Raw genomic sequence first — 15,774 nt, forward strand, 5'->3', positions numbered from 1 at the left:
ACAAGATTTTGAGGTGATTCATATGCATGTTGAAGTGGGAAAAGAATGGGTTTATAAGCAACGAGCTGATTTTATGAGGCAAACCCTTATGTACCAATCAAGGTAGAGCCTCTGAAGGAGACAGCCTGCCCTTTTCAACTTAATACCTGCATCCTCCCACTCTCTCCCCCTTCTCAATGATCAGAGGAAGAGTGGTCTCTCCAACTGCCCTTGGGATTCTATCGCCCTCTCTTGTCTTGGGAATCTGCAGCTTTGCCCACACTTCTACTTCTGGCCCCTTCCATGATGTTTAAACAAACTTAAGACTCACCCTATATCTTTAAAATATTCACCCTTGACCTCAGCCCTCCTGCAGGTTCCCTCTATCCCTCAAATCTCTTTCTCAAATCTCTTAGAAAAAGTTGGCCACACCTGCTAATGACATGTTCTTATCTTACTGACCACACGTGCTAATGACATTTTTTTTTTAAGGAATTCCTTTATTTTTATTTTTTATTTATTTATTTATTTATTTATTTATGTCTGTGTTGGGTCTTCGTTTCTGTGCAAGGGCTTTCTCTAGTTGCGGCAAGCGAGGGCCACTCTTCATCACGGTGTGCGGGCCTCTCACTATCGCGGCCTCTCTTGTTGCGGAGCACAGGCTCCAGATGCGCAGGCTCAGTAGCTGTGGCTCACGGGCCTGGTTGCTCCGTGGCATGTGGGATCTTCCCAGACCAGGGCTCGAATCTGTGTCCCCTGCATTAGCAGGCAGATTCTCAACCACTGCGCCACCAGGGAAGCCCTAATGACATGTTCTTATCCTCACTCTCTGGCTTCTACCCTCATCACCTCAACTTCTTCTCTCCTCATAGTTGTTGATGACCTCCTAGTTAGAGAACACCTTCTCCTACTTGATTTCTTGCAAATTCCTTCATTCTTGACTAACCGTCCCCACCCTACCTTTAAGAAACACTTTCAAGTTCTGACTTTGATGACCTCTTCCTATCTCTCTGCTCTAATACCTTATTTTCTCTGCAAAATCTTCTTCCTAGGCCCATCCCTGAAAGAAAGGTCTTCTCCATGGTTCTCCACCAGGGAGGCCTTCTTCTTATCTCATTGTCTGCATTATCCATTGGGACCTCATCTCTGTATGAATGGATATCTATGGCTCCAGGCCAGCTCTTACTCTTTCCCACCAGAGAACTCTATTTAGTTGTTGTCCTGGCAACCTTCAATCCATGGATACAAAATGAAACTCATTTTCTTTTCCCATCCCAACCACCCCAACCCTAGCCCACCTCTGATGTCTCTTGTATAAGTGAAAGTCATCACTATGCACCTGTTGCACTGGAGCCAGTCTTGAGCCTTCTCTTCCTTATTTTCCGTATCCAGTCAATCACCAAATCCTGTGCTTCCATTTCTTAAAATGTTTCAGACATACCTTCCTCTCTGAATCATCACTGTCCAGAAATTATCATCTCTTGATTGATTTGTTTTAACAACCACCTTACTGGTATCCCTGCCTTTACTTGTTCCTTCCAGATCATGCTTCTGGTTAATCCTTATCAGTTCAGAGTGGTGCTTCTGAAGTGCAAATAGTATCATCCACTCCTTGGATCTCCAATGCCTAGAAGATAGAGTCCAGACTCCTTAATATGATTTCCACAGTCAGTTGTGACCTGACCTTTCAAGCCTCATCGTAAGCCTTCCCCCATTACAACGTGACAAGAGACATTTTGAATTTTCTCTCATTCTCTTTTTCTTTCTTTCTCCTCATCCTCCATGGTTTCCACCCATGTTCATATATTTTTCACCTCTACCAGTAATATTCTTCCCTTTTTTGTCTCTGGCTAATTTCTATGCTCCTGTAGTGTCTTAAACTTCATTTCTCCTTGAAAGTCTTCCCTGACCCCTTAACACGGACTTCGGGGTTTCTTTAACATTGCAATTTCCATAGTAAAGTTTCATAACACCTATTTTGTTGTGTGTTTAATTGTCTCTATGTGGGCAAAGACTGTGTCCATCTTTCTCACTATTTCATCTGATCACTAAGCACAGTTTCTTGTACCCACTAATGACATAATACTTAATGTCAAAGCTGACATTTATTTTGTACTTATTACGTGCCTGACACTCTTCTAAATATATTATGTAAATTAACTCATTTAATCTCACAACTAGCCCTTGATGAGTCACCAGTATTATCCGCATTTAGGGAAGGGTAAACTGAGGCACAGAGAGGCTAAGTGACATGTACAAACAGCTAATAAGTGACAGACCCAGGATTCAAATGTAGACAGTCTGGCTCCAGAGACCATGCTCTTAACATAGATTCTTCATGAAACAAATGAGGATAAGTGAAGTGGTGGGGGCTTGGATTAAACTTAAAGGGGTCAAATTTATTGCCCCATGTCATATAGCTGGGACGTGCTGGAGGTAGGAAGGCACTCTGAGTCTTCCAACTCCAAATTTTATGCCTTTACTGACTATTCCACACTGCCCCTTATATTTTTAATTGTTTTAAAAGCAAATGCATTTTTGCTCTCTGTGGACACAGTTTTAATAAGCCTATTTAAATATTCATAATTCAAATGCAGAATCCCCTGCTATAGCCTTCTCTGACTCACAGACTTCAGTAAGTGGCCTCTGCCCTTTGCGGTACAGACCCCGATGAACTGACTGGCCCCATGTTTATCCCACTTCCTGTCTGATCAGACGCTCTGAACAGACTGCTGAGCCAGGGGGTTACAAGAGTCTGTCATTGCTTCCAAATTATTAATTGGATGGTAATATTTTTGCTCAATAGGCAGCTGGTTCATAACCTCACTGGAAAAGTTCAAAATGGTGATAAAAAGTGGCTCAATTCTAGGAGAAATGAAAATGTTTCAGAATATCTCACAAGTTACCTGAGCTGGTGATTTTTTTCCCTTCATTCCCTCAAATGCACATTCACCAGACATCGTTCAACCCTGGGATAAGATGTTTGAATCCAAATCTGTGACTCTCAGGCTTTTCTCAGATTTCTCCTGTATCCCCAGCAAAAACAAATGTGGAGTTCAGGTCCTACATTTTTATCCAAACCTCCCTTAATTATCTGCGGTTTGGAGGCAAACCTTATTAAGTTTTATATTCTCAGTGTCTAAATTAATGTCACTTACATATTTTTTCCTGAATAAACTTTGGAAGGATAGAAGGAAGGAAGGGGAAAAAAGGAAGGAAAAAAAGAAGGAAGGAAGGGAGGGAGAGAGAGAGGAAAGAAGGAAGGAAGGAGTTATCCTAAGCCCTCATTGTTCTCTCCATTCTTTGAAGCAGATCAATAAATATTTGTTTTGTAGCACAAAATTCCCACCATTATGTCCACATTTGTTTGTATGATAGACCAGCAGAAGGCATAGTTCTCTTTGTGAAACACCATGAAATTCAAAATACTTAAAGTCATGTGATCTTTAAATATATACATTGTATTATCCTCCCACATCATTGACCCCTCCTCCTTACTCTCTTTGTCTGGTCCTTTCCTCTCTTTACATCTCCCTCCAGTGGTATGTGTCCTTATTACCTTCTCTTTCTCTTTTCCTGCCCAGTTCCGTGGTTCAAACACCCTCTACATATGAATGATTTTCAGATTTTCATCTTCAGCCCTGACCTATCCAAGAAGTATGCAACTCATTTATCCATCGTAGTAGCAGTATCCAATACGTATCCAATACCGCAAAGTATTCGTCTCCTAGTCTTTGCCATCTCAGTAAGTGATTTAATCCCAGGAATAGGTTGCTGAGTAAAATACAGGACAACATGTATTCTGCAAGCCCACAGATGGTAGTTTGGCAGGAGTGTTGCCTGCAAGGAAGGCAAATTCATACCCAGAGTCAGTATCTATTTCCAGTAAGAAAAAAGTACTGTCCCATTCACGATGGAAGCAGTTTGACATAACAAACCTGCCACCCAACCACTTCAGGCAATTCATGCATCTGAATCAACAGGTAAGTAAGGAGGTTGCTATACTGGCTAGAGTGATTGCTCCTGATTAACAAGTGTAAACTGAGCTGCTACTACGCAGTGGATGTAAGAAGGGTGTGCCTGGAATACAGGCGATCTCTTAGGGTTATCTCTTAGTAATGTTACATTCTCTGATTAAAGTCAATGGAAAGCTACAACAACCAAATCAGCAGAAGTGCTAGTAGCCCGAACTTTTCAGGAAGGAATGTTCAAGTTAGCCCACCAGGCAAAGAACCATGACCAGATGAGGCTCTCGCTGACGGCAAAGGGAATATAGAATGGGCAATGAAGGATGACAGTTATCAATACAGCTATGACTATGTGACCAGTTGTAGAAGTGAAGACCTTAATAGCTATTATTTTCCTTATTTTTTACAAATATGTTTGCATATATGTTTGCATATTTATTAATTAAATATATTTTGCTTTCTCCCCTCTCTTATCTTTTTAACATCTAACATAAGATATATGAATTATTGTTCATTTTTATATTACAATATTTAAGTTACAGGATATCAGAGGAGAAGAGTGAACATTCCCCAAGTACTTTACATTCTCTTCTGGGGAAAGTGTTAGCTTTTTTGTTTGCTGGTTTGAAAGCAGGATAGTTCTATCATGTTAGGTGAAAATATAACTTGTTGTTAGCTTTTTGGAGATTAAACAACATTTAAAGAGATGTGTATGGGTGCCAGGTTGACAAGGGGTGCACTGTGATGTCTTTTCAATGTGCCCATTTGACTAGGCAACAGCCCTCAGTTACTCAATCAAACAGGACTCTTGTGTTGCTATGAAGGTATTTTGTAGATGTGATTAAAGTCCCTAAAATCAGTTGACTTGAAGTAAGAGAAATTATCCTATATTATCTGTCTTCTAGATGTCACAGATAATCTTGGTGGCATGCTTCAATTATTTGAAAGGCCTTAGAAAGCAGAGTTGAGGATTCTCTGAGAGAAAAAGAAATTCTGCTTCTTTTTCTAGAATTCTAGAATTCTAGAATTTAACTGGGAGTTCAGCTCTCAAGAGTGCCAGCCTGCCCTGCCTGATGACCTGTCCTATGGATTTCAAAATTTCCTAGCCAGCCCCCATAACTGTGTAAGCCCATTCCCTGCAATAAATTACTTAATATAAATTTCCTACTTATTCTGATACTCTGGTTCAACCCTAAATGATACACTAAATCTGGCAACCTTACACTGGGGTCAATTTGAAACCTCTCTTTCCATGCCTTACTTCCCCATTCAATCCGTCTGCAAGTTCCATTGGTTCTATCTCTTAAACATACACTGAATTGTATTATTTCTCAATATCTCTACTAATAATAATCTGGTCCAAACCAAGCAGGCTTCTGTTTTAAATTCTTAAATTTCTTCTCACTGAACTTGTAGTAAAATCCTAACTCTTTACCATTGTCTAGAACAGCAGTTCTAGACCAAATTTTTAGTCTCAGGATCAAAACTTACAGTCTTAAAAATTATTGAGAACTCCAAACAGCGTTTGTTTATTTGGGTTATATCTATCTATATTGACAGTATTGGAAATTAAAATTCAGAATTTTTAAAAGTAGTTACTAATTCATTTAAATTGACAATAAACCTACTCTATGTTAAAATAAATGGCATATTTGGTGAAAATAACTATATTTTCAAATAATTAGTAAGACAGTTAGCATTGTTTTACATTTTTTTTTGGCTAAGGTCTTCAATGTCTGGCTTATTAGAAGACAGCTTCAGTCCCTTACCTGAATCTTTATTCAGACTATTACAATATATTATTTTGGTTTGAGAATATAAAGAATGTCTGGTCATATCAGATATACAGTCAGAAAAGGGAAGAGTATTTAAGAACCTGCTTGATAAATGTAGGTATTCTTTTACCATATTCCACCAAAACTTGAGACGTAATAGTTTTTAAAGGTGAGTTGCAATGTGGAATCTGACACTATGTGAATGAACATTAAAATCCACTAATTCATCTTTTAGTTTGAATGAATCTGTTACCAATGTGTGATTTTGTAACATCTTGCTTTGATCACTTGGAAAATAACGGTTCACCAAGTTAGACAAACATTCCAAATCTTGATACATTTCGTATATGAGAATGAGCAGTCACGAGCATTGATACCACCAAAAATCTCAGCAGAGAACTGTTAAACTCAACGGACGATGCAAGTTCTCTAAAAATTCTCATTTTCTCTTGAAAGTCTATATTTTATCATTTGCAACAAATACTGTCATTTATCTTTAAGTGACAGGCTCAATTAGTTTACTTTCAAGAAAATGTTTACCAGATACCCAAGTCTGAACAATTATACTTTGTCAGTTGTTCTTTCAAGTAAAAACAGTGTTCCATGAAAAAGTGGCTAGTTCAGCTACTAACTCAAATAATCACAGAAGTGCTTTTCTGAAGATAACCAACATACTTTGATATGGAACAGAAGTGCTTCATGTGAACTTCTGATTTTGCCTCAACAAAAACATCAGAGTTAATAAAATTAATAATCTATATTGCTTTCTCAATGACATTCTTTTTTTTTTTTTGCTATTTTTTTAACATCTTTATTGGAGTATAATTGTTTTACAATGCTGTGTTAGTTTCTGCTGTATAACAAAGTGAATCAGCTATACATAAAAATATATCCCCATATCTCCTCCCTCTTGTGTCTCCTTCCCACACTCCCTATCCCACCCTTCTAGGTGGATACAAAGCACTGAGCTGATCTCCCTGTGCTATGTGGCTGCTTCCCACTGGCTATCTATTTTATATTTGGTAGTGCATATATGTCCATGCCACTCTCTCACTCCGCCCCAGCTTAACCTTACCCTTTCCCCTGTCCTCAAGTCCATTCTCGACATCTGGATCTTTATTCCTGTCCTGCCCCTCAGTTCTTCAGAACCATTTTTCTTTTTTTTTTTTAGATTCCATATATATATGTTAGCATATGGTATTTGTTTTCCTCTTTCTAACTTATTTCACTCTGTATGACAGACTCTACGTCCATCCACCTCACTACAAATAACTCAATTTTGTTGCTTTTTATGGCTGAGTAATATTCCATTGTTATATATGTGCCACATCTTTATCCATTCATCTGTCAATAGACACTTAGGTTGCTTCCATGTCCTGGCTATTGTAAATAGAGCTGCAATGAACATTGTGGTACATGACTCTTTTTGAATTATGGTTTTCTCAGGTTATATGCCCAGTAGTGGGATTGCTGGGTCGTATGGAAGTTCTATTTTTAGTTTTTTAGGGAACCTCCATACTATTCTCCATAGTGGCTGTATCAATTTACATTCCCACCAACAGTGCAAGAGGGTTCCCTTTTCTCCACACCCTCTCCAACATTTATTGTTCGTAGATTTTTTGATGACGGCCATTCTGACTGCTGTGAGGTGATACCTCATTGTAGTTTTGATTTGCATTTCTTTAACGATTAGTGATGTTGAGCATCCTTTCATGTGTTTGTTGGCAATCTGTATATCTTCTTTGGAGAAATGTCTGTTTAGGTCCTCTGCCCATTTTTGGATTGGGTTGTTTGTTTTTTTGATATTGAGCTGCATGAGCTGCTTCTATATTTTGGAGATTAATCCTTTGTCATTTGCTTGGTTTGCAAATATTTTCTCCCATTCTGAGGGTTCCCTTTTTGTCTTGTTTATGGTTTCCTTTGCTATGCAAAAGTTTGAAGTTTCATTACATCCCACTTGTTTATTTTTGTTTTTATTTCCATTTCTCTATGTGGTGGGTCAAAAAGGATCTTGCTGTCATTTATGTCATAGAGTGTTCTTCCTATGTTTTCCTCTAAGAGTTTTATAATGTCTGGCCTTACATTTAGGTCTTTAATCCCTTGAGTTTATTTCTGTGTATGGTGTTAGGAAGTGTTCTAGTTTCATTCTTTTACATGTAGCTGTCCAGTTTTCCCAGCACCACTTATTGAAGAGGCTGTCTTTTCTCCATTGTATATTCTTGCCTCCTTTATCAAAGATAAAGTAACCATATGTGCGTGGGTTTATCTCTGGGCTTTCTATCCTGTTCCATTGATCTATATGTCTATTTTTGTACTAGTACCAAACTGTCTTGATTACTGTACCTTTGTAGTATAGTCTGAAGTCCAGGAGCCTGATTCCTCCAGCTCCATTTTTCTTTGTCAAGATTGCTTTGGCTATTCGAGGTCTATTGTGTTTCCATACAAATTGTGAAATTTTTTGTTCTAGTTCTGTGGAAAATGCCACTGGTAGTTTGATAGGGATTGCATTGAATCTGTAGATTGCTTTGGGTAATATAGTCGTTTTCACAATGTTGATTCTTCCAATCCAAGAACAAGGTATATCTCTCCATCTGTCTGTATCATCTTTAATTTCTTTCATCAGTGTCTTACAGTTTTCTGCATACAGGTCTTTTGTCTCCTTACACAGGTTTATCCCTAGGCATTTTATTCTTTTTGTTGCAATGGTAAATGAGAGTGTTTCCTTAATTTCTCTTTGAGATTTTTTGTTGATAGTGTATAGGAATGCAAGAGATTTAAGAGCATTAATTTTGTATCCTGCTACTTTACCTAATTCATTGATTAACTCTAGTAGTTTTCTGGTAGCATCTTTAGGATTCTCTATGTATAGTATCATGTCATCTGTAAACAGTGACAGTTGTACTTCTTCTTTTCCAATTTGGATTCCTTTTATTTCTTTTTCTTCTCTGATTGCTGTGGCTAAAACTTCCAAAACTATGTTGAATAATAGTGCTGATAGTCTGCAACCTTGTATTGTTCCTGATCTTAGAGGAAATGGTTTCATTTTTTCACCATTGAGAATGATGTTGGCTGTGGGTTTGTCATATATGGCCTTTACTATGTTGAGATAGGTTCCCTCTATGCCTACTTTCTGGAGAGTTTTTATCATAAATGGGTGTTGAATGTTGTCAAAATCTTTTTCTGCATCTGTTGAGATTATCATATGGTTTTTCTCCTTCAGTTTGTTAATATGGTGTATCACATTGATTGATTTGCATGTATTGAAGAATCCTTGCATTCCTGTGATAAACCCCACTTGATCATGGTGTATGATCCTTTTAATGTGCTGTTGGATTCTGTTTGCTAGTATTTTGTTGATGATTTTTGCATCTATGTTCATCAGTGATATTGGCCTGTAGTTTTCTTTTTTTGTGACATCTTTGTCTGGTTTTGGTATCAGGGTGATGGTGGCCTCGTAGAATGAGTTTGGGAGTGTTCCTCCCTCTGCTATATTTTGGAAGAGTTTGAGAAGGATAGGTGTTAGCTCTTCTCTAAATGTTTGATAGAATTCGCCTGTGAAGCCATCTGGTCCTGGGCTTTTGTTTGTTGGAAGATTTTTAATCACAGTTTCAATTTCAGTGCTTGCGATTGGTCTGTTTATATTTTCTATTTCCTCCTGGTTCAGTCTCGGGAGGTGGTGCTTTTCTAAGAATTTATCCCTTTCTTCCGGGTTGCCCATTATATTGGCATATAGTTGCTTGTAGTAATCTCTCATGGTCCTTTGTATTTCTGCAGTGTCAGTTGTTAATTCTCCTTTTCATTTCTAACTCTATTGATTTGAGTCTTCTCCGTTTTTTTCTTGATGAGTCTGGCTAGTGGTCTATCAATTTTGTTTATCTTCTCAAAGAACCAGCTTTTAGTTTTATTGATCTTTGCTATCGTTTCCTTCATTTCTTTTTCATTTATTACTGATCTGATCTTTATGATTTATTTCATTCTGCAAACTTTGGGTGTTTTTTGATCTTCTTTCTCTAATTGTTTTAGGTGTAAGGTTAGGTTGTTTGTTTGAGATGTTTCTTGTTTCTTGAGGTCGGATTGTATTGCTATAAACTTCCCTCTTAGAGCTGCTTTTGCTGCATCCTTGAGGTTTGGGGTGGTCGTGTTTTCATTGTCATTTGTTTCTAGGTATTTTTTGATTTCTTTGGTTATCTCTTGGTTATTTAGTAGTGTATTGTTTCACCTCAATGTGTTTGTATTTTTCACAGATTTTTACCTGTAATTTATATCTTGTCTCCTAGCATTGTAGTCGGAAAAGATACCTGATACGATTTCAATTTTCTTAAATTTACCAAAGCTTGTTTTGTGACCCAAGATATGATTTATCCTGGATAATGTTCCATGAGCACTTGAGAAGAAAGTGTATTCTGTTGTTTTTGGATGGAATGTCCTATAAATATCAATTAAGTCCATCTTGTTTAATGTATCATTTAAAGCCAGTGTTTCCTTATTTATTTTCATTTTGGATGATCTGTCCATTGGTGAAAGTGGGGTGTTAAAGTCCCCTACTATGATTGTGTTACTGTCGATTTCCCCTTTTATGGCTGTTAGCTTTAGCCTTATGTATTGATGTGCTCCTAGGTTGGGAGCATAAATATTTACAATTGTTATATCTTCTTCTTTGACTGATCCCTTGATCACTATGTAGTGTCCTTCTTTGTCTCGTAATAGTCTTTAAAGTCTATTTTGTCTGATATGAGAATTGTTACTCCAGCTTTCTTTTGATTTCCATTTGCATGGAATATCTTTTTCCACCTCTCACTTTGTCTGTATGTGTCCCTAGGTCTGAAGTGGGTCTCTTGTAGACAGCATATATACAGGTCTTGTTTTTGTATCCATTCAGCCAGTCTATGCCTTTGGGTTGGAGCATTTAATCCATTTATAAAGGTAGTTATCGAAATGTGTGTTCCTATTACCATTTTCTTCATCATTTTGTGTTTGTTTTGTAGGTCTTTTCCTTCTCTTGTGTTTCCTACCTAGAGAAGTTCCCTTAGAATTTGTTGTAAAGCTGGTTTGGTGGTGCTGAATTCTCTTAGCTTTTGCTTGGCTGTAAAGCTTTTAATTTCTCTGTCGAATCTGAATGAGATCCGTGCCCGGTAGAGTAATCTTGGTTGTAGGTTCTTCCATTTCATCACTTTAAATATGTCCTGCCACTCCCTTCTGGCTTGCAGAGTTTCCGCTGAAAGATCAGCTGTTAACCTTATGGGGATTCCCTTGTATTCTATTTGTAGTTTTCCCCTTGCTGCTTTTAATATTTTTTCTTTGTATTTAATTTTTGATAGTTTGATTAATATGTGTTTTGGCATGTTTCTCTTTGGATTTACCCTATATGGGACTCTCTGTGCTTCCTGGGCATGATTGACTATTTCCTTTCCCATGTTAGGGAAGTTTTCAACTATAATCTCTTCAAATATTTTCTCAGTCCCTTTCTTTTTCTCTTCTTCTTCTGGGACCCCTATAATTTGAATGTTGGTTTGTTTAAGGTTTTCCCAGTGGTCTCTGAGACTGTCCTCAATTCTTTTCATTCTTTTTTCTTTATTCTGCTCTGTGGTAATTATTTCCACTATTTTATCTTCCTGGTCACTTATTCGTTCTTCTTCCTCAGTTATTCTGCTATTGATTCCTTGTGGAGAATTTTAAATTTCAATTATTATGTTGTTCATCATTTTTTGTTTGCTCTTTAGTTCTTCTAGGTGCTTGTTAAAACTTTCTTGTATTTTCTCCATTCTATTTCTGAGATTTTGGATCATCTTTACTATCATTACTCTGAATTATTTTTCAGGTAGACTGCCTATTTCCTCTTCATTTGTTTGGTCTGGTGGGTTTTTACCTTGCTCCTTCATCTGCTGTGTATTTCTCTGTCTTCTCACTTTGCTTAATTTACTGTGTTTGTGGTCTCCTTTTCACAGGCTGCAGGTTCATAGTTTCCGTTGTTTTTGGTGTCTGCCCCAAGGGCTAAGTTTGGTTTAGTGGGTTGTGTAGGCTTCCTGGTGGAGGGGACTGGTGCATGTGCTCTGGTGGATGAGGCTGTATCTTGTCTTTCTGCTGGGCAGGACAGAGTCCGGTGATGTGTTTTGGGTGTTGTGAACTTATTATGATTTTAGGCAGCCTCTCTGCTAATGGATGGGGTTGTGTTCCTGTCTTGCTAGTTGTTTGGCATAGTGTGTCCAGCACTGTAACTTGCTGGTCATTGAGTGGAACTGGGTGTTCGCATTGAGATGGAGATCTCTGGGAGAGCTTTCACCATTTGATATTACATGGGGCTGGGAGGTCTCTGGTGGACGAATGTCCTGAACTCGGCTCTCTCACCTCAGAGGCTCAGGCCTGACACCCAGCCGGAGCACCAAGACCCTGTCAACCACACGGCCCAAGTCTACAGTTACTCCCAAAGTCCACTGTCTCAATTTTGTTTTGCTTCGTGTCTATTCAGGTATTCCACAGATGCACGGTACATCAAATTGATTGTGGAGATTTAATCTACTGCTCTTGAGGCTGCTGGGAGAGACTTCCCTTTCTCTTCTATGTTTGCACAGCTCCTGGGGTTCAGTTTCTGGTTTAGTCCCACCTCTGCGTGTAGGTCACCTGAGGACATCTGTTCTTTGCCCAGACAGGATGGGGTTAAAGTAGCAGCTGATTAGGGGTCTCTGGCTCACTCAGGCCAGGGGGAGAGAGGGGTCTGGATGCGGGGTGAGCCTGCGGCGGCAGAGGCCAGCATGACGGTGCAGCAGTCTGAGGCGTGCTGTGTGTTCTCCAGGGGAAGTTGTCCCTGGATAATGGGACCCTGGCTGTGTCGGGCTGCACAGGCTCCCAGGAGGGGCGGTGTGGATAGTGACCTGTGCTCGCACACAGGCTTCTTGGTGGCTGTAGCAGCAGCCTTACATTTCATGCCCATCTCTGGTGTCTGCACTGATAGCCACGGCTCGTGCCCATCTCTGAAGCTTGTTTAGGCTGTGCTCTGAGTCCCCTCTCCTCACGCACCCCGAAACAATGGTCTCTTGCGTCTTAGGCAATTCCAGACTTTTTCCCGGACTCCCGCCTGCTTAGCTATGGCGCAGTAGCCCCCTTCAGGCTGTGTTCACCCAGCCAACCCCAGTCTTCTCCCTGGGATCTAACCTCCGACACCCGAGCCTCAGCTCCCAGCCCCCACCCGCCCCTGCGGGTGAGCAGACAAGCCTCTCGGGCTGGTGAGTGCTGTTCGGCACCGATCCTCTGTGCGGGAATCTCTCTGCTTTGCTCTCTGCACCCCTGTTGCTGCGTTCTCCTCCGTGGCTCCAAAGCTTCCCCCCCACCAACAACCCCCCACTCCGTCTCCACCAGCGAAGGGGCTTCCTAGTGTGTGGAAACTTTTCCTTCTTCACAGATCCCTCCCAGAGATGCAGGTCCCATCCTTATTCTATTGTATCTGTTTTTTATTTTTTCTTTTGCCCTACCCAGGTACGTGGGGAGTTTCTTGCCTTTTGGGAAGTTTGAGATCTTCTTCCAGCATTCACTGGTGTTCTGTAGGAGTTGTTCCACAAGTAGATGTATTTTTGATGTATTTGTGGGGAGGAAGGTGATCTCCATGTCTTACTCCTCCACCGTCTTGAAGCTATCTCTCTCAATGACATACTTAAGTGAAACTGGCTTTTATTTCCCTGAAATTGCAAGGTGGTAAAGAAACAGAGTTTGATGGCATTGCATTGATTCACTGTAAGGGTCATTAGTTTTATCCATCATCACTTTTGTTCCATCAGTATAAATGTCAACACAGTGAATTAGGCAAAAAAATCTTAGTATCATTATGACAATAATTTTGATTTTGTAGATCCTCTGAAAGGAGGGTCTCAGAGATCCTCAAAGATTCCAAAACCATATGTTGAGAATCTCTGTTATTAGCTATATCTAGTCCTACTGGCTGCCTCACCCTCATACCCCTGCCAATAATTTGAATTCCACTGAAACCCCAGCCATTCAGAATTCATGACAAGCAAGAAGGTGTCATGCTGACTCCATTACTCTAATCCACAGAAATCTGAGTGCCTAGATGCTGTCTCCTCATTATTGAGCATAAATAAATCACATGTGTTCTTCCATGGAACACCTTCTATATATTTCATCTACATAGCTGTACTGGGTTAGACAGTATTTAAGTCAGGGTTCTCAAGAGAAACAGAGCCAGTGTGTGCGTGTCTGTGTGTGTGGTGAAAGGGCGCGGGGGGGAGATTGATTTAAAGATTTGTCTCATGCAATTCTGAAGGCATGAAGTCTATCAAGTCCAAAATATGCAGATCTGGCAGACTAGAGACTCAGGAAGAGGCAGTGCTACAGTTTAAGTCTGAAGGCAGTCAGCTGGCAGAATTCCTTCTTGCTTGGGGGAGTGTCAGTCTTTTGTTCTATTGGGACCTTCAACTTATTGGAAGAGACCCACCTCTATCGTGGACGACAGTTTGCTTCACTCAAAGTCCACTGATGAAAATGTTAATCTCATCCAAAAACACTCTTACAGAAACATCCAGAATAATATTTGACCACATAGGTGGACACTATGGCCCAATCAAGTTGACACACAAAATTAACCATCATAGATAGTGTTCCCCAAATTCATCTCCTTCCCAGAACCTCAGAATATGACTAGGGTTTGGAAATAGGGCCATTACAGATGCAATTAGTTGAGATGAGGTCATAGTGGAGTAGGGTGGGCTCTTAGTACAATATGACTGGTGTCTTCAAAAGAAGAGGAAAGACAGAGCAAGAGATGCTTTGGCAGAACATTATGGGATGCCAAAGGCAGAGATTGGAGTGAGCCTTCAGAGACAGCATGGCCCTGCCAGCCCTAGACTTCAGACTTCTGACCCCCATATCTATGAGGGAATACATTCTGTTGTGTTAGGCCACCAGGCTTGTGGTACTTTATTATGGCAGCCCTGGGAAACTAATCCAATTGCTATATTACTATGTAGCTTAATGCGTGTAAAAGTAAAAATCTCTTTGGGGGTAAAAATAAATAAATCATCAGGATTTCCTCTCCTAAGGGTGAGGAAGCAGGAGCATAACCCCTGACTCAGACATGCTCAGTGACCTGCAGTGTGGAGAGAGATTCAGCAAAAAAGCCCTGAAGAAAGATGGAAGACAGTGAGATGGACCAGAAACAGCAGGAGTCATCTGCAAAATGAAGGATGCCGACTGAGGATACAGGATGGAAGCGTCAGACACGTCTTACTCATTTTCCTCTTTGATGCAGGTATCTATCCTGGAGAGCTTTGCAGGGAAGATATCACGCAGTCACTCAGAGGGGCCCAACGTTGCCTCCTGCAAAATTAGGAATACGAAAGAGAGTGGAAGAGGGGAGCCAGAGGGGTTGAGAGGAAGAACCAGACCTGCTGTCACTATGGAAGGGAAAAGAAAGTGTCAGATCGCAGCTGGTAAATAAGATGTTACAGTGAAGCTTGAAAAGCCGGGTTCCTTCTCCTTTGTAAAGGCTCTACCTGCATCCCATGAAGGGGCTCAGTGACAGACACGTTAAAACACCATTAAAGTGTGAAATAGAACACAGTGTGAAAATAGATCTAACCTTCACAGCATATCGATCGCTACCCCCGCACCGTGGCCAAATTCTTGGGCAACTGTTTTATAATAGGTTTTACTTATTTTCCTGTTGCTATTTTGACTTCCTCCGAGGAGGGTGTTATTTCTTTTTTTTTTTTTTTACACACATGTTCACAGCAGTTTTATTTGTAAGAATCAAAAACTGAGAACAACCCAACTGCCATCAATAAGTGAATGGATAAACACAGTAAACACACTGTGTTATATCCATATACATGGAATACAAAGGAATAAACTTTTGATTAAAATATAGATGAACTACAAAATAATCAGTCTAAGTGACAGAAACAAGACAAAACAGAGTACATAGTATATGATTCCATTCACATAAAAATTTTTAAAATGCATAGTCGTCTATAAGAAAGAAAACAGATTCTTTTTGTCATGGTATAGAGGAGAACAGGGAAGCACAGGAATAAAGAAAGAGTAAA

The sequence above is a fragment of the Balaenoptera physalus genome (assembly GCF_965194825.1).
Source record: "Balaenoptera physalus genome assembly, chromosome: 2".
In the NCBI taxonomy this organism is placed as follows: Eukaryota; Metazoa; Chordata; class Mammalia; order Artiodactyla; family Balaenopteridae; genus Balaenoptera; species Balaenoptera physalus.